Raw genomic sequence first — 21,961 nt, 5'->3', positions numbered from 1 at the left:
GGCTGGTTATGCGATTGGTGGGGGCATCACTGTGCACGCGACCACCTCAATTATAAGGCCGCTCGAGGGAATCGTGTATAACAACACCCCCTCCGCACATTTATAGGTGATGAGAGCCCGCCCGCATACACGGACATGTCAAATATCTCTAGCAAATATCTCCTTTCCCAGCACAGCCTCGCTAACCATTCCCCGTGACACGTGATCTGCCAGCGCAGGTACAGAGAAGTTCCTACGGCTGAACACTCACACTAGTGTTGTCGGACAAGCTTCAATCTCATGCACATGCACATACCGAAGAACTAGCACCGCGAGGGAACCACCCACGAGCACCCACATCTCGGCAAAAAAGTATTTGTGCGATTTCTTCCCCTAGACAGACACGTTGGGCCTGTACTTGTCGGAGCATTGCAAAGACGAGCGCTCTGGTTCGCAGGAGCCTAAGAAGAACATCTCGTACGAAACCCGTTCCCCCAAAATGCTCGAATCACAAATGCTCATAGCAGGGTCGTAATGCAAAGATGTACACTGCGCATGCGACCGAGTAAGGACACTCAGAGACATCCATTTCCCAGGTATATGCCCCCTACACGCTTTTTGGTGCACCCCGTGCAAACGGCCATACTTCGACAAGCCCTCCCAGAATTTCGCATCTGAAGAGAGAGATGAAACGCCCAGGGCTTTTTGTCCACACAATGCAAACACCGAACGCTCTCTTTAGGGGGGAGCTGAAGAAGAGTATCTCCCGCAGAACCCATGAGCCGTAGCCGTTCGGATCGTTGCACAGGGCAGGAGAGGGCATGGAGAGTTTCCGCATCCAAACAAAAATTATTGGTAATATTCTATGCTTCTACTGGCCCGGACCACAAAGGCTGTCACGACAGTGCCATGCACTTCTGTAGGATGAGACAGTGAAGAGGCAAGCACGCACCGAGAACGCACTAGAGAATAAATTATGCGACAACCAAACCTTTCACCGGCCCCCCTCTCAATCCCAAGGCTCTACCGATCGGCAAAAACTTAGGGTGGAGAGTGGACCCTTGATGAAATTAGGGACGTTGAGCAATGCGCCCGTGCAACCGAACCATCTCTTTCCTTCTTGTCTTCCGGGCAGGATAAAAATGCAATGATAGAACGTGCCAATGAGACGGAGCCCTTGGCTAAAAGATACAACTCCATACACACTCAGCAACAAGCGCATCTTAGAATCGAACACCAAATGTGCAGTGTGTTGCAAGCCATGCAGACACCTACATATAGGGTATATCCATCAAAACAAAGCGATAAGTACTTCCCACCAGCTCTTCCATTGCGATTACCGAATGGGATAATACTCACCGCCACAGATTAATGACCATCATTACCGTCTTGGAATAGATACAAGCACATCGAGCTTCATCCGATCAGCTGGATGAATTTCACCTTGAAGGGGCCCAATCCAAAAGTTCTGGAGGTCATCTCCTGGAACTCTCAAGAACAAGGCCCATCTTACATGCAAACTCTGCTACTGCGCAAACATAGGTTGCAATTAAAGAGAAATTGCAAGGCCGTCACAATGGCCCGAGGCCAATGCTCTGACTAAGTCAATTTTCTCTTGCAATCACCATGCCGCCGTTCACAGAGAGATCTCCCCATTCACTTGTGACGCGACACACAATCCAAGGGCTAGACGCGAGCTCGCCCTTGAAAGGCCACTTTCCAAGGCATCCCCCGATGACACATTGGAATGACAACCGCTGTCAAACCATTTCCCAATGTTGTGCCGATCGAGTTGGCACAGAGCCGCTAGACGAGGGCTCCCGTTTTAGATCGAGTTTTAAAATCACCAAGAAGACGCGGTGAGGGCTGGCAACCATTGCCAAACCTTTTTTCCAAAATTGTGCCAGCTGAGTGACTAGAAAACATGCTTTTTACGCAATGGGAACACAAAAAATTTTGCTAGAGCGCCAAGCGCCCACCTCATGGCTAGAGACAAGGGCTCGCCATTAGATCAACTTCGAAATCACTGAACAGACGCGCTGTAGAATGGCAACCGCTGCCAAGTCTCTTCCGTAGTTGCGTCGGTCGAGTGATCGAAGAAGGTGATCTAAGAGAGGGTCCAAGCATAGGCATTCATTGGGGGATTCGCACCGATGGCATAAATTTATGCAATACCCGAGCAACACCGGACGAAGGTGCTAGACGAGGGCTCCCATTTTAGATCAAGTTTTAAAATCACCAAGTAGACGCGGTGAGGGCTGGCAACCGCTGCCAAACCTTTTTATGAAATTGCGCCAGGTGAGTGACAAGAAAACATGATCTAAAGGAGAGTCCAGGAATAGCACCCTCAAGGGTGGGCTTCATGCCCCTCTAATTGATTCAACGTCGGCATCCACCATTTCAAAATCCGACATATCCATCCACCCTGACAGCGGCATTGAATCAATGAGGGGGGCATGGGAGAGGCTCGCGGCAACCACCTCTCCCATTGTAGCCGCGATAGGCACGCAAAAAAATTTTGCTAGAGCGCCAAGCACCCACCTCATGGCTAGAGACAAGGGCTCGCCATTAGATCAACTTTGAAATTGCAGAATAGATGCGGTGTAGAATGGCAACCGCTGCCAAGTGTCTTTCGTAATTGCATCGGTCGAGTGATCGAAAAAGGTGATCTAAGAGAGGGTCCAAGCATAGGGCATTCATTGGGGTAATCGCGCCGATGGCAAAAATTTATGCAATACCCAAGCAACACCGGATGGAGGTGCTAGACGAGGGCTCCCGTTTTAGATCGAGTTTTAAAATCACAAAGAAGACGCGGTGAGGGCTGGCAACCGCTACCAAACCTTTTTCTGAAATTGCGCCAGCTGAGTGACAAGAAAACATGATCTAAAGGAGAGTCCAGGAATAGCACCCTCGAAGGTGGGCTTCATGCCCTTCTAATTGATTCAACGTCGGCGTCCACCATTTCAAAATCTGACATATCCATCCGCCCTGACAGCGGCATTGAATCAATGAGCTGGGCATGGGAGAGGCTCGCGGCAACCACCTCTCCCCTTGTAGCCACAATAGGCATGCAAAAAATTTTTCTAGAGCACCAAGCACCCACCTCATGCCTAGAGACAAGGGCTCGCCATTAGATCAAAACTTTGAAATCGCTGAACAGACGCGCTGTAGAATGGCAACCGCTGCCAAGTCTCTTCCATAGTTGCGTCGGTCAAGTGATCAAAGAAGGTGATCTAAGAGAGGGTCCAAGCATAGGCATTCGTTGGGGGATTCACGCGGATGGCATAAATTTATGCAATACCCGAGCAACACCGGACGGAGGTGCTAGACGAGGTCTCCCGTTTTAGATCGAGTTTTAAAATCACCAAGTAGACGCGGTGAGGGCTGGCAACCACTGCCAAACCTTTTTCCGAAATTGCGCTAGCTGAGTGACAAGAAAACATGATCTAAAGGAGAGTCAAGAAATAGCACCCTCAAGGGTGGGCTTCATGCCCCTCTAATTGATTCAACGTCGGCGTCCACCATTTCAAAATCCGACATATCCATCCGCCCTGACAGCGGCATTGAATCAATGAGGGGGGCACGGGAGAGGCTTGCGGCAACCACCTCTCCCCTTGTAGCTACGATAGGCACGCAAAAAATTTTGCTAGAGTGCCAAGCACCCACCTCATGCCTAGAGACAAGGGCTCGCCATTAGATCAACTTCGAAATCGTTGAACAGACGCGTTGTAGAATGGCAACCGCTGCCAAGTCTCTTCCATAGTTGCGTCGGTCAAGTGATCGAAGAAGGTGATCTAAGAGAGGGTCCAAGCGTAGGCATTCATTGGGGGATTCGCGCCGATGGCATAAATTTATGCAATATCCGAGCAACACCGGACGGAGGTGCTAGACGAGGGCTCTCATTTTAGATCGAGTTTTCAAATCATCGAGTAGATGCAGTGAGGGCTGGCAACCGCTGCCAAACCTTTTTCCAAAATTGCGCCAGCTGAGTGACAAGAAAACATGATCTAAAGGAGAGTCCAGGAATAGCACCCTCGAGGGTGGGCTTCATGCCCCTCTAATTGATTCAACATTGGCGTCCACCGTTTCAAAATCTGACATATCCATCCGCCCTGAATCAATGAGGGGGGCACGGGAGAGGCTCGTGGCAACCACCTCTCCCATTGTAGCCGCGATAGGCACGCAAAAAATTTTGCTAGAGCACCAACCACCCACCTCATGGCTAGAGACAAGGGCTCGCCATTAGATCAACTTTGAAATCGCTGAACAGACGCGCTGTAGAATGGTAACCGCTGCCAAGTCTCTTCCGTAGTTGCGTCGGTCGAGTGATCGAAGAAGGTGATCTAAGAGAGGGTCCAAGCGTAGGCATTCATTGGGGGATTCGCGCCGATGGCATAATTTTATGCAATACCCAAGCAACACCGAACAGAGGTGCTAGACGAGGGCTCCCATTTTAGATCGAGTTTTAAAATCACCAAGTAGACGCGGTGAGGGGCTGGCAACCGCTGCCAAACCTTTTTCCGAAATTGCGCCAGCTGAGTGACAAGAAAACATGATCTAAAGGAGAGTCGAGGAATAGCACATCCGGGGTGGGCTTCATGCCCCTCTAATTGATTCAACATCGACGTCCATCGTTTCAAAATCTAACATATCCATCCGCCTTGACATCGGCGTTGAATCAATGAGGGGGGCACGGGAGAGGCTCGCAGCAACGACCTCTCCTATATAAGCTATTAGTGCGAGGCTCGCTCTGCATTAGAAATTAACAAACACACTGACATCTGCCTTAAAAATCCAAATCCTTTAAAATTCCTACCAAACAGCCATTCATGACCCAATTTTTTATGGGGTCGGCAGAGGAGCAAAAGATTGTCATCGGTTAGGAGATGTGAGTTCATGGAGCCGAGGGACTGAAATGGTCATCGAGCTCATCCGATCAACTGGATGAATTTCACCTTGAAGGGGCCCAATCCAAAAGTTCCAGAGGTCATCTCCTGGAACTCTTGAGGACAAGGCCCATCTTACATGCAAACTCTTCTACTGCGCAAACATAGGTTGCAATTAAAGAGAAATTGCGAGGCTGTCACAATGGCCCGAGGCCAATGGCTCTGACTAAGTCAATTTTCTCTTGCAATCACCATGCCGCCGTTCACAGAGAGATATCCCCATTCACCTGTGACGCGACACACAATCGAAGGTCTAGACGCGAGCTCGCCCTTGAAAGAAAGACCACTTTCCAAGACATCCCCCGATGACACGTTGGAACGTCAACCGCTTTCAAACCATTCCCAATGTTGTGCCGATCGAGTTGGCACAGAGGCGACCTTAGGGGGCTCCCGCGTAGCAATCGGGATGTGCTTTCGTGCCCATCTCTCACAAAAACCAATGTTAGCTGTGGACAAATTTGGAATCCAAGGGCTCGCATCCATCGATATCGTCAGCACTGGGTCTATATATTCAAAGGCCACGGAGAGGTTCCGATAAGAGAAGCTCCCCTGCTCGCTCGCACAAACATCCCAAATTCTAGACACAAGCTCCCGCCCTTAGCATCGCTCTCCAGATCATCACAATGACACATTGGAATGACAATTGCTGTCGAACAACTCCCGAAATTGTGGCAATGGAGTGAGAAAGAAGAGAATCTTTGGGGAGCCGCGCATAGCAAACGGGCTGTGCTACTGCTTCATTTCGCTCTTATATAGATCCGAAATCGTTGATTTCGTTTGGAATCAGAGGCTGCATTCGTCCTTTCTCAAACAAGCAATGGCTCTTCTAATAGAATGGCCACGGGGAGCTTCCGATAACAGAGGCTCCCTTGTCACTCATGATGCGCAGGCCAAATGCTAGACGACGGGTCGCCCTTCAGATCGCTGCCCAGGAAACCACCACAACGGCACCATTGGAATGACAACTGCTGCCAAACCATTCTGAAAATTTTGTGCCAAAGAAGTTGTTGCATAGAGAACGACTCTGGGGAGAGAGCCCTCGCATAGAAAAATCTTAGCTGTGAACAAATTTCGCCGCAATGACACCATTGGAACGACGACCACTGTCGAACAACTCCCGAATTTGTGCCCCGATGGAGTGAGAAAGAATAGCAACTTTGGGGAGCCGCGCATCGCAAACGAGCTGCTGCTTCATTCCGCTCTTATATATAGATCCGATGTCATTGATTTCGTTTGGAATCCGAGGCTGCATTCGTCCTTGCTCACACAAGCAATGGCTCTTCTCATCGAATGGCCATGGGGAGCTTCCGATCACAAAGGCTCCCTTGTCACTCGTGACGCGCAGCCCAACTGCTTTCCAAAATTGCACCAGCTGAGTGACAAGAAAACATGATCTAAAGGAGAGTCGAGGAATAGCACCCTCGAGGGTGGGCTTCATGCCCCTCCAATTGATTCAATGTCGGCGTCCACCGTTTCAAAATCCGACATTCCCATCCGCCTCGACACCACCGTTGAATCAATGAGAGGGGCACGGGAGAGGTTCGCGGCAACAACCTCTCCTATATAAGCTATTAGTGTGAGGCTCGCTCTGCATTAGAAATTAGCGAACACGCCGACATCTGCCATAAAAATCCAAATCGTTGAAAATTCTGACCAAACAGCCATCCACGACCCAATTTATTATGAGGTCGTCTAAGGAGCAAAAGATTATCGTCGGTTAGGAGATGTGAATTCATGGAGCCAAGGGACTGAAATGGTCATCGAGCTCATCCGATCAACTGGATGAATTTCACCTTGAAGGGGCCCAATCCAAAAGTTCCGGAGGTCATCTCCTAGAACTCTCAAGAACAAGGACCATCTTACTTGTAAACTCTGCTACTGTGCAAACATAGGTTGCAATTAAAGAGAAATTGCCAGGCCATCACAGTGGCCCGAGGCCAATGTTCCGACTAAGTCAATTTTCTCTTGCAATCACCATGCCGCCGTTCACAGAGAGATCTCCCCATTCACTTGCGACGCGACGCACAATCCAAGTGATAGACGCGAGCTCGCCCTTGAAAGGCCAGGCCACTTTCCAAGACATCCCCTGATGACACATTGGAACGACAACCGCTGTCGAACCATTCCCAATCTTGTGCCGATCGAGTTGGCACAGAGGCGACCTTAGGGAGCTCCCGCGTAGCAATCAGGATGTTCTTTCATACCCATCTCTCACAAAAACCAATCTTAGCTATGAACAAATTTCGCCGCAATGACACCATTGGAACGACGATCACTGTCGAACAACTCCCGAATTTGTGCCCCGATGGAGTGAGAAAGAATAGAAACTTTGGGGAGCCGCGCATCGCAAATGGGCTGCTGCTTCATTCCGCTATGATATATAGATCTGATGTCGTTGATTTCATTTGGAATCCGAGGCTACATTCGTCCTTGCTCACACAAGAAATGGCTCTTCTCATCGAATGGCCACGGGGAGCTTCCGATCACAAAGGCTCCCTTGTCACTCGTGACGCGCAGCCCAACTGCTTTCCGAAATTGCGCCAGCTGAGTGACAAGAAAACATGATCTAAAGGAGAGTCGAGGAATAGCACCTCGAGGGTGGGCTTCATGCCCCTCCAATTGATTCAACGTCGGCGTCCACTTTTTCAAAATCTGACATTTCCATCCGCCTCGACACCACCATTGAATCAATGAAAGGGGCACGGGAGAGGTTCGCAGAAACAACCTCTCCTATATAAACTATTAGTGCGAGGCTCGCTCTACATTAGAAATTAGCGAACACGCTGACATCTGCCATAAAAATCAAAATCGTTGAAAATTTTGACCAAACAGCCATCCACGACCCAATTTATTATGAGGTCGTCTAAGGAGCAAAAGATTATCGTCGGTTAGGAGATGTGAATTCATGGAGCCAAGGGACTGAAATGGTCATCGAGCTCATCCGATCAACTGGATGAATTTCACCTTGAAGGGGCCCAATCCAAAAGTTCTGGAGGTCATCTCCTGGAACTCTCAAGAACAAGGACCATCTTACTTGCAAACTCTGCTACTGTGCAAACATAGGTTGCAATTAAAGAGAAATTGCCAGGCCATCACAGTGGCCCAAGGCCAATGCTCCGACTAAGTCAATTTTCTCTTGCAATCACCATGCCACCGTTCACAGAGAGATCTTCCCATTCACTTGCGATGCAACGCACAATCCAAGTGATAGACGCGAGCTCGCCCTTGAAAGGCCAGGCCACTTTCCATGACATCCCCCGATGACACATTGGAACGACAACCGCTGTCGAACCATTCCCAATGTTGTGCCGATGGAGTTGGCACAGAGGCGACCTTAGGGAGCTCCCGCGTAGCAATCGGGATGTGCTTTCGTACCCATCTCTCACAAAAACCAATCTTAGCTATGAACAAATTTAGAATCCAAGGCTCGTATCCATCGATATCGTCTGCACTGGGTCTATATATTCAAAGGCCACGGAGAGGTTCTGATAAGAGAAGCTCCCCTGCTCGCTCGCACAAACATCCCAAATGCTAGACACAAGCTCCCGCCCTTAGCATCGCTCTCCAGATCACCGCAATGACACATTGGAACGACAACCGCTGTCGAACAACTCCCGAATTTGTGCCGATGGAGTGACAAATGAGAGCCAGATCGGGTCGACGAAAACGGCTAAGCCAGATCGGGTCGGCCAACATGGCTCTGCCACCATTTTTCGCCGAGAGCTTTCGATATTAAAGCTCCCATGTAGCCGCGATAAGTACACCATGACAAATTGCTAGAGCGCCGAGCACCCATAGCAAATTGCCATTATACCAAGCAACGCCGGAGTGCTAGACAAGGGCTCATGTTTTGATCAAGTTTTAAAACCACCAAAAACACACGCCATGGATCGGCAACCACTGCCTCACCTTTTCCAAAATTGAGTCATCGGAAAACATGATCTAAAGGAGAGCCGAGGAAAAGCACTAAGATCGCTTCATGCCCCTTTCATTCATTCAACATCGGCATACACCGTTTGAAAACCCAACAATCCGATCTGCCTAGACACCAATGTTGAATGAATGAAAGGGGCACGGGAGAGGCTCGCGGCAACAACCTCTCCTATATAAGCTATTAGTGCGACGCTCACTCTGCATTAGAAATTTGTGATAGCGTGGACAACTCCCTTAAAAATCCAATTCAATGAAAAATGTGACCAAACAGCCATCCACGACATCATTTTTGGAGCTCGCCCAGACCGGCTCGGCCAGAATGGCTCGCCCAGATCGGCTCGGCCAGCATTGCTCGGCCAGATCGGATCGGCCAGCATGGTGACTTTGCTGACTTGGTGAGAGTACTTCAGACTGTCAAGAACAAAGGCCAATCTAATGTGCAAACTCTGCTACAGCGCAAACATAGGTTGCAATTATAGAGAAATTGCAAGGCCGTCACAATGGCCCGAGGCCAATGCTCCGACTACTAAGTCAATTTTCTCTTGCAATCGCCATGCCACCGTTCACAGAGAGATCTCCCCAATCACTTGTGATGACACACAATCCAAGTGCTAGATGCGAGCTCGCCCTTGAAAGGCCGCATTCCAAGACATCCCGATGACACATTGGAACGACAACCGCTGTCGAACCATTCCCAATGTTGTGCCGATCGAGTTGGCACAGAGGCGATCTTAGGGAACTCCCACATATCGATCAGGAAGTGCTTTCATAACCATCTCTCACAAAAACCAATGTTAGCTGAACAATTTTAGAATCCAAGGCTCGTATCCATCGATATCGTCGGCACTGGGTCTATATTCTAAGGCCACGGAGAGGTTCCGATAAGAGAAGCTCCCCTGCTCGCTTGCACAAACATCCCCAAATGCTAGACGCAAGCTCCCGCCCTTAGCATCGCTCTCCAGATCACCGCAATGACACATTGGAACGACAATCGCTGTCGAACAACTCCCGAATTTGTGCCGATGGAGTGAGAAAGAAGAGCCAGATCGGGTCGACGAAAACGGCTAAGCCAGATCGGGTCGGCCAGCATGGCTCGGCCACCATTTTTTGCTGAGAGCTTTCGATATTAAAGCTCCCATGTAGCCGCGACAAGTACACCATGAAAAATTGCTAGAGTGCCGAGCACCCATAGAAAATTGCCATTATACCAAGCAACGCCGGAGTGCTAGACAAGGGCTCACATTTAGATCAAATTTTAAAATCACCAAAAACACACGCCATGGATCGGCAACTGCTACCTCACCTTTTCCAAAATTGAGTCATCGGAAAGCATGATCTAAAGGAGAGCCGAGGAAAAGCACTGAGATTGCTTCATGCACCTTTCATTCATTCAACATCAGCATACACCGTTTGAAAACCCAACAATCCGATCCGCCTAGACACCAATGTTGAATCAATGAAAGGGGCATGGGAGAGGCTCGAGGCAACAACCTCTCCTGAGGCTAGCTCTGCATTAGAAATCTGCGATAGCACGGACAACTCCCTTAAAAATCCAATTCAATGAAAAATGTGACCAAACAGCCATCCACGACACCATTTTTGGAGCTCGACCAGATCGGGTCGGCCAGAATGGCTCGCCCAGATCGAGTCGGCCAGCATGGTGACTTGGTGACTCGGTGAGAGTACTTGGAACCGTCAAGAATAAAGGCCAATCTTACATGCAAACTTTGCTACTGCGCAAACATAGGTTGCAATTATAGAGAAATTGCAAGGCCGTCACAATGGCCCGAGGCCAACGCTCCGACTACTAAGTCAATTTTCTCTTGCAATCGCCATGCCATCGTTCACAAAGAGATCTCCCTATTCACTTGTGATGACGCACAATCCAAGTGCTAGACGCGAGCTCGCCCTTGAAAGGCCGTGTTCCAAGACATCCCGATGACACATTGGAACGACAACCGCTGTCGAACCATTCCCAATGTTGTGCCGATCGAGTTGGCACAGAGGCGACCAAACAGCCATCCACGACACCGTTTTTGGAGCTCGGCCAGATTGGCTCGGCCAGAACGGCTCACCTAGATCGGCTCGGCCAGCATGGCTCGTCCAGAACCGCTCGGCCAGCATGGCTCGGCCAGAATGGCTCGCCTAGATCGGCTCGGCCAGCATGGCTCGCCCAGATCGGCTCAGCCAGAATGGCTCGGCCAGAACGGCTCGGTCAGCATGGCTCGGCCAGAACGGGTCGCCCAGATCGGCTCGGCCAGAATGGCTTGCCTAGATCGGCTCGGCCAGCATGGCTTGCCCAGAACGGCTTGGCCAGATCGGGTCGGCCAGAATGGCTCACCCAGATCAGCTCAGCCAGCATGGCTCGACCAGAACGGCTTGGCCAGATCGGGATGGTGACTTGATGAACGGACTTAAAGAGTCAGCTTGGCGGGGTCACTTGATGAAAGGACTTAAAGAGTCGACTTGGTGGGGTGACTCAATGAACAAACTTAGAGGGTCGACTTTGCGGGGTGACTTGATGAACGGACCTAAAGAGTTGACTTGGTGAGAGTACTCGGTGGGGTGACCTGATGAACAGACTTAGAGAGTCAACTTGGTGAGAGTCCTTGGTGGGCCGACCTGGTTGGGTGACTTCGTGAACTGACTTAAAGAGTCAACTTGGTGGGAGTACTTGGTGGGGTGACTTGATGAACGGACTTCAAGGGTTGACTTGGCGAGGTGACTTGATGAACGGTCCTAAAGAGTTGACTTGGTGAGAGTACTTGGTGTGGTGACTTGATGAAAAGACTTAAAGAGTCGAATTGGTGAGAGTACTTGGTGGGGTGACTTGATGAACGCACTTGAAGGGTTGACTTGGTGGGGTGACTTTATGAACGGACCTAAAGAGTTGACATGGTGAGAGTGCTTGGTGGGGTGACTTGATGAACATAGTTAAAGAGTCGACTTGGTGAGAGTAGTTGGTCGGGTGACTTGATGAACGCACTCGAAGAATCGACTTGGTTAGAGTACTTGGTGGGGTGACTTGATGAACGGACTTAAAGATTCGACTTGGCAGGCCGACCTGGCAGGGTGACTTGATGAACGGACTTAGAGAGTCGACTTGGTGAGAGTACTTGGTGACTTGGTGGGCCGACCTGGCCAGGTGACTTGATGAACAAACTTAAAGAGTCGACTTGGCGAGAGTACTCGGTGGGCTGACCTGGTCACGTGACTTGATGAATGGACTTAAAGATTCGACTTGGTGGGCCGACCTGGCGGGGTGACTTGATGAACGGACTTTGAGAGTCGACTTGGTGGGTCGAACTAGCGGGGTGACTTGGTGAGAGTACTTGGTGGGCTGACCTGGCAGGGTGACTTGATGAACGAACTTAGAGAGTCGACTTTGTGAGAGTACTTGGTGGGTCGAACTGGCGGGGTGACTTGATGAACAAACTTAAAGAGTCGACCTGGTGAGAGAACTTGGTGGGCCGAGCTGGCGGGGTGAATTGATGAACGAACCTAAAGAGTCGACTTTGTGAGAGTACTTGGTGGGCCGACCTGGCGGGGTGAGTTGATGACCGAACTTAAAGGGTCGACTTGGTGAGAGTACTTTGTGGGCTGACCTGGCGGGGCGACTTGATGAACGAACTTAAAGAGTCGACTTGGTGAGAGTACTCGGTGGGGTGACCTGATGAACAAACCTAAAGAGTCGACCTGGTGAGAGTACTTGGTGGGCCGACCTGGCGGGGTGACTTGGTGAGCAAACTTAAAGAGTCGACTTGGTGAGAGTAGTTGGTGGGCTGACCTGGCGGGGTGACTTGATGAACGAACTTAGAGAGTCGACCTGGTGGGCCGACTTGGCAGAGTGACTTCATGAACGAACTTAAAGAGTCCACTTGGTGGGCCGACCTGGCGGGGTGACTTGATGAACGAACTTAAAGAGTCGACTTGGTGAGAGTAATTTGTGGGCTGACCTGGCGGGGTGACTTGATGAATGAACTTAAAGAGTCAACTTGGTGGGGTGACTTGATGAACCCACTTGAAGGGTCGACTTGGTGGGGTGACTCTGTGAACGGACCTAAAGAGTTGACTTGGTGAGAGTACTTGGTGGGGTGACTCGATGAAAGGACTTAAAGAGTCAACTTGGTATGAGTACTTGGTGGCTCGACTTTATGAGCAGACTTAAAGAGTCCACTTGGTGAGAGTGGGCCTAACGGGGCAATGTGGTGAGTGGGCCTAACAGGGCGAGTTGGTGGGGCGACTTGGCGAGTGGTATTAGAGAGCCGATGTGGTGAGGCCACTCGGCGAGTTGGTTCGTTGAGATGACATGGTGAGCTGACTTGGCGAGTCGACCTGGCGAGCGAACTTAAAGAGTCGACTTGGTGAGGCGACCTGGCGAGCGGGCTCAAAGAGTCAACATGGTGAGGCAACTCATTGAGTCAACATGGTGAGGCGACTCATGGTGAGGAGCTATCCTTGAGGCGACTTGGTGGGCCTACTTGATTAGTCAACTTGGTGAGCCGACCTGACGAGCTGACACGGTGAGCAGGCTTAAAGAGGCGACGACTTGGTGGGGTAACTCGGCAAGCCAACTTATCGAGGCGAGATGGTGAGCCGACTTGGTGAGCTGACTTGGTGAGCGCACTTAAAGAGTCAACTTCGTGAGGTGACTCGGTGAGTTAGCCCGCTGATGCGACTTGGGCGGGCTGACCTGGCGAACGAACTTAAAGAGGTGACTTGGGCAGGCTGACCTGGTGAGCGAACTTAAAGAGTTGACTTGGCAACGTACTTGAACAACCGACTTGGTGAGCTGACATGGTGAGTGGGCTTAGAGAAGCAACTCGGCGGGGCGAGTTGATGAACGGACTTAAAGGGTCGACTTTGCGGGGTGACTTGATGAACGGACCTAAAGAGTTGACTTGGTGAGAGTACTCGGTGGGGTGACCTGATGAACAGACTTAGAGAGTCGACTTGGTGAGAGTCCTTGGTGGGCCGACCTAGTTGGGTGACTTCGTGAACTGACTTAAAGAGTCGACTTGGTGGGAGTACTTGGTGGGGTGACTTGATGAACGGACTTCAAGGGTCGACTTGGCGAGGTGACTTGATGAACGGTCCTAAAGAGTTGACTTGGTGAGAGTACTTGGTGTGGTGACATGATGAAAAGACTTAAAGAGTCGAATTGGTGAGAGTACTTGGTGGGGTGACTTGATGAACGCACTTGAAGGGTCGACTTGGTGGGGTGACTTTATGAACGGACCTAAAGAGTTGACGTGGTGAGAGTGCTTGGTGGGGTGACTTGATGAACATAGTTAAAGAGTCAACTTGGTGAGAGTAGTTGGTCGGGTGACTTGATGAACGCACTCGAAGAATCGACTTGGTTAGAGTACTTAGTGGGGTGACTTGATGAACGAACTTAAAGATTTGACTTGGCAGGCCGACCTGGCGGGGTGACTTGATGAACGGACTTAGAGAGTCGACTTGGTGAGAGTACTTGGTGACTTGGTGGGCCGACCTGGCCGGGTGACTTAATGAACAAACTTAAAGAGTCGACTTGGTGAGAGTACTCGGTGGGCTGACCTGGTCACGTGACTTGATGAACGGACTTAAAGATTCGACTTGGTGGGCCGACCTGGCGGGGTGACTTGATGAATGGACTTAGAGAGTCAACTTGGTGGGTCGAACTAGCGGGGTGACTTGGTGAGAGTACTTGGTGGGCTGACCTGGCAGGGTGACTTGATGAACGAACTTAGAGAGTCGACTTTGTGAGAGTACTTGGTGGGTCAAACTGGCGGGGTGACTTGATGAACAAACTTAAAGAGTCGACCTGGTGAGAGAACTTGGTGGGCCGAGCTAGCGGGGTGAATTGATGAACAAACCTAAAGAGTCGACTCTGTGAGAGTACTTGGTGGGCTGACCTGGCGGGGTGAGTTGATGACCGAACTTAAAGGGTCGACTTGGTGAGAGTACTTGGTGGGCCGACCTGGCGGGGCGACTTGATGAATGAACTTAAAGAGTCGACTTGGTGAGAGTACTCAGTGGGGTGACCTAGTGAACAAACCTAAAGAGTCGACCTGGTGAGAGTACTTGGTGGGTGACCTGGCGGGGTGACTTGGTGAGCAAACTTAAAGAGTCGACTTGGTGAGAGTAGTTGGTGGGCTGACCTAGCGGGGTGACTTGATGAACGAACTTAGAGAGTCGACCTGGTGGGCCGACTTGGCAAAGTGACTTCATGAACGAACTTAAAGAGTCCACTTGGTGGGCCGACCTGGTGGGGTGACTTGATGAACGAACTTAAAGAGTCAACTTGGTGAGAGTAATTTGTGGGCTGACCTGGCGGGGTGACTTGATGAATGAACTTAAAGAGTCGACTTGGTGGGGTGACTTGATGAACCCACTTGAAGGGTCGACTTGGTGGGGTGACTCTATGAATGGACCTAAAGAGTTGACTTGGTGAGAGTACTTGGTGGGGTAACTCGATGAAAGGACTTAAAGAGTCGACTTGGTGAGAGTACTTGGTGGCTCGACTTTATGAGTAGACTTAAAGAGTCCACTTGGTGAGAGTGGGCCTAACGGGGCGATGTGGTGAGTGGGCCTAATGGGGCGAGTTGGTGGGGCGACTTGGCGAGTGGTATTAGAGAGTCGACGTGGTGAGGCGACTCGGCGAGTTGGTTCATTGAGATGACATGGTGAGCTGACTTGGCGAGTCGACCTGGCGAGCGAACTTAAAGAGTCAACTTGGTGAGGCAACCTGGCGAGCGGGCTCAAAGAGTCAACATGGTGAGGCGACTCATTGAGTCAACATGGTGAGGCGACTCATGGTGAGGAGCTATCCTTGAGGCGACTTGGTGGGCCTACTTGATTAGTCAACTTGGTGAGCCGACCTGACGAGCTGACATGGTGAGCGGGCTTAAAGAGGCGACGACTTGGTGGGGTAACTCGGCAAGCCAACTTATCGAGGCAAGATGGTGAGTCAACTTGGTGAGCTGACTTGGTGAGCGCACTTAAAGAGTCAACTTCGTGAGGTGACTCGGCGAGTTAGCCCACTGATGCGACTTGGGCGGGCCGACCTGGCGAACGAACTTAAAGAGGCGACTTGGGCAGGCTGACCTGGTGAGCGAACTTAAAGAGTTGACTTGGCAATGTACTTGAACAACCGACTTGGTGAGCTGACATGGTGAGTGGGCTTAGAGAAGCAACTCGGCGGGGCGAGTTGATGAACGGACTTAAAGGGTCGACTTGGCGGGGTGACTCGATGAACGGACCTAAAGAGTTGACTTGGTGAGAGTACTTGGCAGGGTGAACTGATGAACGGACTTAAAGAGTCGACTTGGTGGGAGTACTTGGTGGGCCGACTTGATGAACGGACTTATAGAGTCGACTTGGTGAGAGTAGTTGTTCTGGTGACTTGATGAACGGACTTAAAGAGTCGGCTTGGCGAGGTGACTTGATGAAAGGACTTAAAGAGTCAACTTGGTGGGGTGACTCGATGAACGAACTTAGAGGGTCGACTTTGCGGGGTGACTTGATGAACGGACCTAAAGAGTTGACTTGGTGAGAGTACTCGGTGGGGTGACCTGATGAACAGACTTAGAGAGTCGACTTGGTGAGAGTCCTTGGTGGGCCGACCTAGTTGGGTGACTTTGTGAACTGACTTAAAGAGTCGACTTGGTGGGAGTACTTGGTGGGGTGACTTGATGAACGGACTTCAAGGGTCAACTTGGCGAGGTGACTTGATGAACGGTCCTAAAGAGTTGACTTGGTGAGAGTACTTGGTTTGGTGACTTGATGAAAAGACTTAAAGGGTCGAATTGGTGAGAGTACTTGGTGGGGTGACTTGATGAACGCACTTGAAGGGTCGACTTGGTGGGGTGACTTTATGAACGGACCTAAAGAGTTGACGTGGTGAGAGTTCTTGGTGGGGTGACTTGATGAACATAGTTAAAGAGTCGACTTGGTGAGAGTAGTTGGTCGGGTGACTTGATGAACACACTCGAAGAATCGACTTGGTTAGAGTACTTGGTGGGGTGACTTGATGAACGGACTTAAAGATTCGACTTGGCGGGCCAACCTGGCGGGGTGACTTGATGAACGGACTTAGAGAGTCGACTTGGTGAGAGTACTTGGTGACTTGGTGGGCCGACCTGGCCGGGTGACTTGATGGACAAACTTAAAGAGTCGACTTGGTGAGAGTACTCGGTGGGCTAACCTGGTCAAGTGACTTGATGAACGGACTTAAAGATTCGACTTGGTGGGCCGACCTGGCGGGGTAACTTGATGAACGGACTTAGAGAGTCGACTTGGTGGGTCAAACTAGTGGGGTGACTTGGTGAGAGTACTTGGTGGGCTGACCTGGCAGGGTGACTTGATGAACAAACTTAGAGAGTCGACTTTGTGAGAGTACTTGGTGGGTCGAATTGGCGGGGTGACTTGATGAACGAACTTAAAGAGTCGACCTGGTGAGAGAACTTGGTGGGCCGAGTTGGCGAGGTGAATTGATGAACGAACCTAAAGAGTCGACTCTGTGAGAGTACTTGGTGGGCCGACCTGGCGGGGTGAGTTGATGACCGAACTTAAAGGGTCGACTTGGTGAGAGTACTTGGTGGGCCGACCTGGCGGGGCGACTTGATGAACGAACTTAAAGTGTCAACTTGGTGAGAGTACTCAGTGGGGTGACCTGATGAACAAACCTAAAGAGTCGACCTGGTGAGAGTACTTGGTGGGCCGACCTGGCGGGGTGACTTGGTGAGCAAACTTAAAGAGTCAACTTGGTGAGAGTAGTTGGTGGGCTGACCTGGCGGGGTGACTTGATGAACGAACTTAAAGAGTTGACCTGGTGGGCCGACTTGGCAGAGTGACTTCATGAAAAAACTTAAAGAGTCCACTTGGTGGGCCAACCTAGCGGGGTGACTTGATGAACGAACTTAAAGAGTCGACTTGGTGAGAGTAATTTGTGGGCTGACCTGGCGGGGTGACTTGATGAATGAACTTAAAGAGTCGACTTGGTGGGGTGACTTGATGAACGCACTTGAAGGGTCGACTTGGTGGGGTGACTCTATGAACGGACCTAAAGAGTTGACTTGGTGAGAGTACTTGGTGGGGTGACTCGATGAAAGGACTTAAAGAGTCGACTTGGTGAGAGTACTTGGTGGCTCAACTTTATGAGCAGACTTAAAGAGTCCAGTTGGTGAGAGTGGGCCTAACAGGGTGATGTGGTGAGTGGGCCTAACGGGGCGACTTGGCGAGTGGTATTAGAGAGCCAACGTGGTGAGGCGACTCGGTGAGTTGGTTCGTTGAGATGACATGGTGAGCTGACTTGACGAGTCGACCTGGCGAGCGAACTTAAAGAGTCGACTTGGTGAGGCGACCTGGCAAGCAGGCTCAAAGAGTCAACATGGTGAGGTGACTCATTGAGTCAACATGGTGAGGTGACTCATGGTGAGGAGCTATCCTTGAGGTGACTTGGTGGGCCTACTTGATTAGTCGACTTGGTGAGCCGACCTGACGAGCTGACACGGTGAGCGGGCTTAAAGAGGCGACGACTTGGTGGGGTAACTCGGCAAGCCAACTTATCGAGGCGAGATGGTGAGTCGACTTGGTGAGCTGACTTGGTGAGCGCACTTAAAGAGTCAGCTTCATGAGGTGACTCAGCGAGTTAGCCTGCTGATGCGACTTGGGCGGGCCGACCTGGCGAACAAACTTAAAGAGGCGACTTGGGCGGGCTGACCTGGTGAGCGAACTTAAAGAGTTGACTTGGCAACGTACTTGAACAATCGACTTGGTGAGCTGACATGGTGAGTGGGCTTAGAGAAGCAACTCGGCAGGGTGACTTGGCGAGCACACCTGCTGGGGCAAGGTGGTAAAATGACTAGGTGATTCGACTTGGTGAGCTGACTTAGGGAGCTGACTTGGTGAGCGAACTTAAGGGGTCGACTTGGTGAGGCAACCTAAATAGTCGACTCGGTGAGGTGACTTGGGGAGCCGACATGGTGAGCGGCCTTAAAGAAGAGGCGACCTGGTGGGGCAACCTGGTGAGGCGAGATGGTAAGTCATCTTGGTGAGCTGGCTTGATGAGCTGTGAGTGGACTTAAAGAGTCAATTCTTGATTTGGCAAGGACCACATGGTTAGATGACTTGGTGAGCCGACTTGGCTAGCAAAATTGGCAAGCAAACTTATAGAATCGACTTGTTGTCCCCAGCCAGGATCGGACGCCTGGGTCGACCCAACTTGGGTCACCCGACTAGGTCAACCCATCTCCGTCGCCCCAGCCTTGGGCGACCCGACTGGGTCGCTAGAGTGGGTCGACGAGGGGAAAAAAAAAAAACAAAAAAAATCATGGGAGGCCCTGTACAGCGAAAAGCGCTAAATTTTGGGCATTACAAAAAAAAAAAAAAAACAAGTTACCCGCTTTTGGATCACGCACAAGTTTCAGTTCACGTATTGCCGAGCCGACTCGAGGCGTTATGCCTTGCTAGCCAGATTCGAGGTAGGGTAGCCGAAACGATCCGATTTGAGAATTTTCTTTATAAAAAGAGATCATGATAGGCCTTGTAAGGCAAAAAAGAATGAAATTTTGGGAGTTCAAAAAAAAACATTACCCAATTTTGGATCGCGCACAGGGCTCGGGTCACGTAGCATCGAGGTGCCCTGGGTGACATGATTCGAGCGAAAAGTCGACGGTGGCATGAGTCGTACAAAAACATTGGAGGCCACTAAGGCTCGAGGTGCTTCGAGTCGAGGTTGCCGAGGCGGGTCGGGTTGAAAACTTTGGGCGTTAACCAAAAAGAAAAAGTTAACCGCTTTTGGATCATGTACATGGCTCGGGGCACTTAGAATCAAGTCGAGCACGGTGACATGAGTCGTGCGAAAAATTTGGAGACGACTCGAGTCGGGGCATCCGACTCTATTCGAGTTCAAAACTTTGGGACTTGACAAAAAAAAGAAAAGAGAAAAAGTTACCCGGTTTTGGATCACGTAAGTGACTCGGGCCACTCAGAATCAAGGCGAGTGCGATTACATGAGTCGAGCAAAAAAAAAATGGAGGCGGTTAAGGCTCGAGGCAATTCGAGTCGGGGTAGCTGAGTCGATTCGAAAACTTTGGCCGTTAGCCAGAAAAAGAGTTAATCGCTTTTGGATCACGTACATGACTTGGGGCGCATAGAATCAAGTCAAGCACGGTGAGATGAGTGGTTCAAAAAAATTGCAGGTGATTAAGGCTCGAGGCGATTTGAGTTGGGGTTGCTGACACGATTCGGGTTGAAATCTTTGGGTGTTAACAAAAGAAGGAAGAAGTTAACCGCTTTTGGATCACGTACATGACTCGAAGCACCAAGTTGAGCACGGTGACATGAGTCCTGCAAAAAAACTAGAGGCGGTTAAGGCTCGAGGCGATACGAGTCGGGGTCGCCGACACAATTTGGGTTGAAAACTTTGGGCGTTAACCCAAAAAAAGAGTTGACCACCTTTGGATCACGCACATGACTCGGCACACTTAGAATCATGTCGAGCACGGTGACATGAGTCGTGCGAAAAAATTGGAGGTAGTTAAGGCTCGACGCGATTCGAGTTGGGGTTCGGGTAATTGGGGCGATTCGTGTCGGGGTTGTCGACACGGTTCGAGTTGAAAACTTTGGGCATTAACCCCCAAAAAAAAAAGGGTTGACCTCTTTTGGACCACGTACATGACTCGGGGCACTTAGAATCAAGTCGAGCACGGTGACATGGGTTGTGCAAAAAATTCGGAGGCGATTCGAGTCGGGGTAGCCAACTCGATTTGAGTTCAAAACTTTGGGCGTTAACCAAAAAAATAAGTTGACCAGTTTTGGATCACGTACATGAGTCGTCCGCCCTTGCGAAAATTACAAAACTCGATGACCCGCCTGGAATTTGCAGTCGAAAGATTTTTCTGCCCTCACAAAAAATTACAAACCCCACCTGCTCGAAAATCGCAAACTCGATTCCCTTTTGATGATCGCGCAAAGTGCACCCTTGAAACAGGGTTTCCCCATCTCTTAGGATCGACTAACCCATGTCAAAGTGTTGTTCACATGGAACCTTTCCCCACTTCAGTCTTCAAAGTTCTCATTTGAATATTTTCTACTACCACCAAGATCTGCACCGGGGGCCGGTCCACCCAGGCTCACGCCCAAGGTTTCGCAACAACCCCCGCATCCTCCTACTCATCGGAGCCTGGCACTTGCCCCAACGGCCAAGTATAGGTTGCGCACTTCAGCGCCATCCATTTTCGGGGCTAGTTGATTCGACAGGTGAGTTGTTACACACTCCTTAGCGGATTTTGACTTCCATGACCACCGTCCTGCTGTCTTAATCAACCAACACCCTTTGTGGGATCTGGGTTAGCGTGCAATCATTTTCTTTACTCGATAAAACTCGCACGTGAGCTCCAGCTATCCTGAGGGAAACTTTAGAGGAAACCAGCTACTAGACGGTTCGATTAGTCTTTCGCCCCTATACCCAAGTCAGACGAACGATTTGCACGGCAGTATCGCTGCGGGCCTCCACAAGAGTTTCCTCTGGCTTCGTCCTGCTCAGGCATAGTTCACCATCTTTCGGGTCCCAACAGGTGTGCTTGCACTCGAACCTTTCATAGAAGATCAGGGTCGGTCGTCGGTGCACCCCCCAAGAGGGGATCTCGCCAGTCAGCTTCCTTGCACCTCGCGGGTTTTCCCAACCAAAAGGTCGCGCTTGTGCTGCCGCGACAGCCGGTGCTGGCACGTCCCCCGAACCGAGCAGCGGACCGGCTCACACCATTCCGCATCCGACCGGGGCACATTGCCGGCCTCCATCTGCTTCCCTCCCGGCAATTTCAAGCACTCTTTAACTCTCTTTTCAAAGTCCTTTTCATCTTTCCCTCGCGGTACTTGTTCGCTATCGGTCTCTTGCCCGTATTTAGCCTTGGACGGAATTTACCACCCTATTAGGGCTGCATTCCCAAACAACCCGACTCGCCGACAGCGCCTTGTGGTGCGACAGGGTCCAGGCCCGACAGGGCTCTCACCCTCTCCGACGCCCCCTTCCAGGGGACTTGGGCCTGGTCCGTCGCTGAGGATGCTTCTACAGACTACAATTCGACAGGCGCGACCGTCAATTTTCATGCTGGGCT

The 21,961-nt window shown here is 50.7% G+C and overlaps 1 pseudogene; it reads right to left on the bottom strand.

Annotated features, from left to right (window-relative positions):
* Positions 1-20,604: 20,604 nt before the first annotated feature.
* LOC149579089 (25S ribosomal RNA) overlaps positions 20,605-21,961 on the bottom strand; it is a 1,462-nt pseudogene continuing 105 nt past the window's right edge.

This window comes from Cupressus sempervirens, chromosome 1 (assembly GCF_028749045.1).
Source record: "Cupressus sempervirens isolate cs-2001-9-10 chromosome 1, ASM2874904v1, whole genome shotgun sequence".
Taxonomy (NCBI): Eukaryota; Viridiplantae; Streptophyta; class Pinopsida; order Cupressales; family Cupressaceae; genus Cupressus; species Cupressus sempervirens.
The sequence above is the reverse complement of the archived record's forward strand: the minus strand, read 5'-3'. Positions and strand labels throughout refer to the sequence as shown.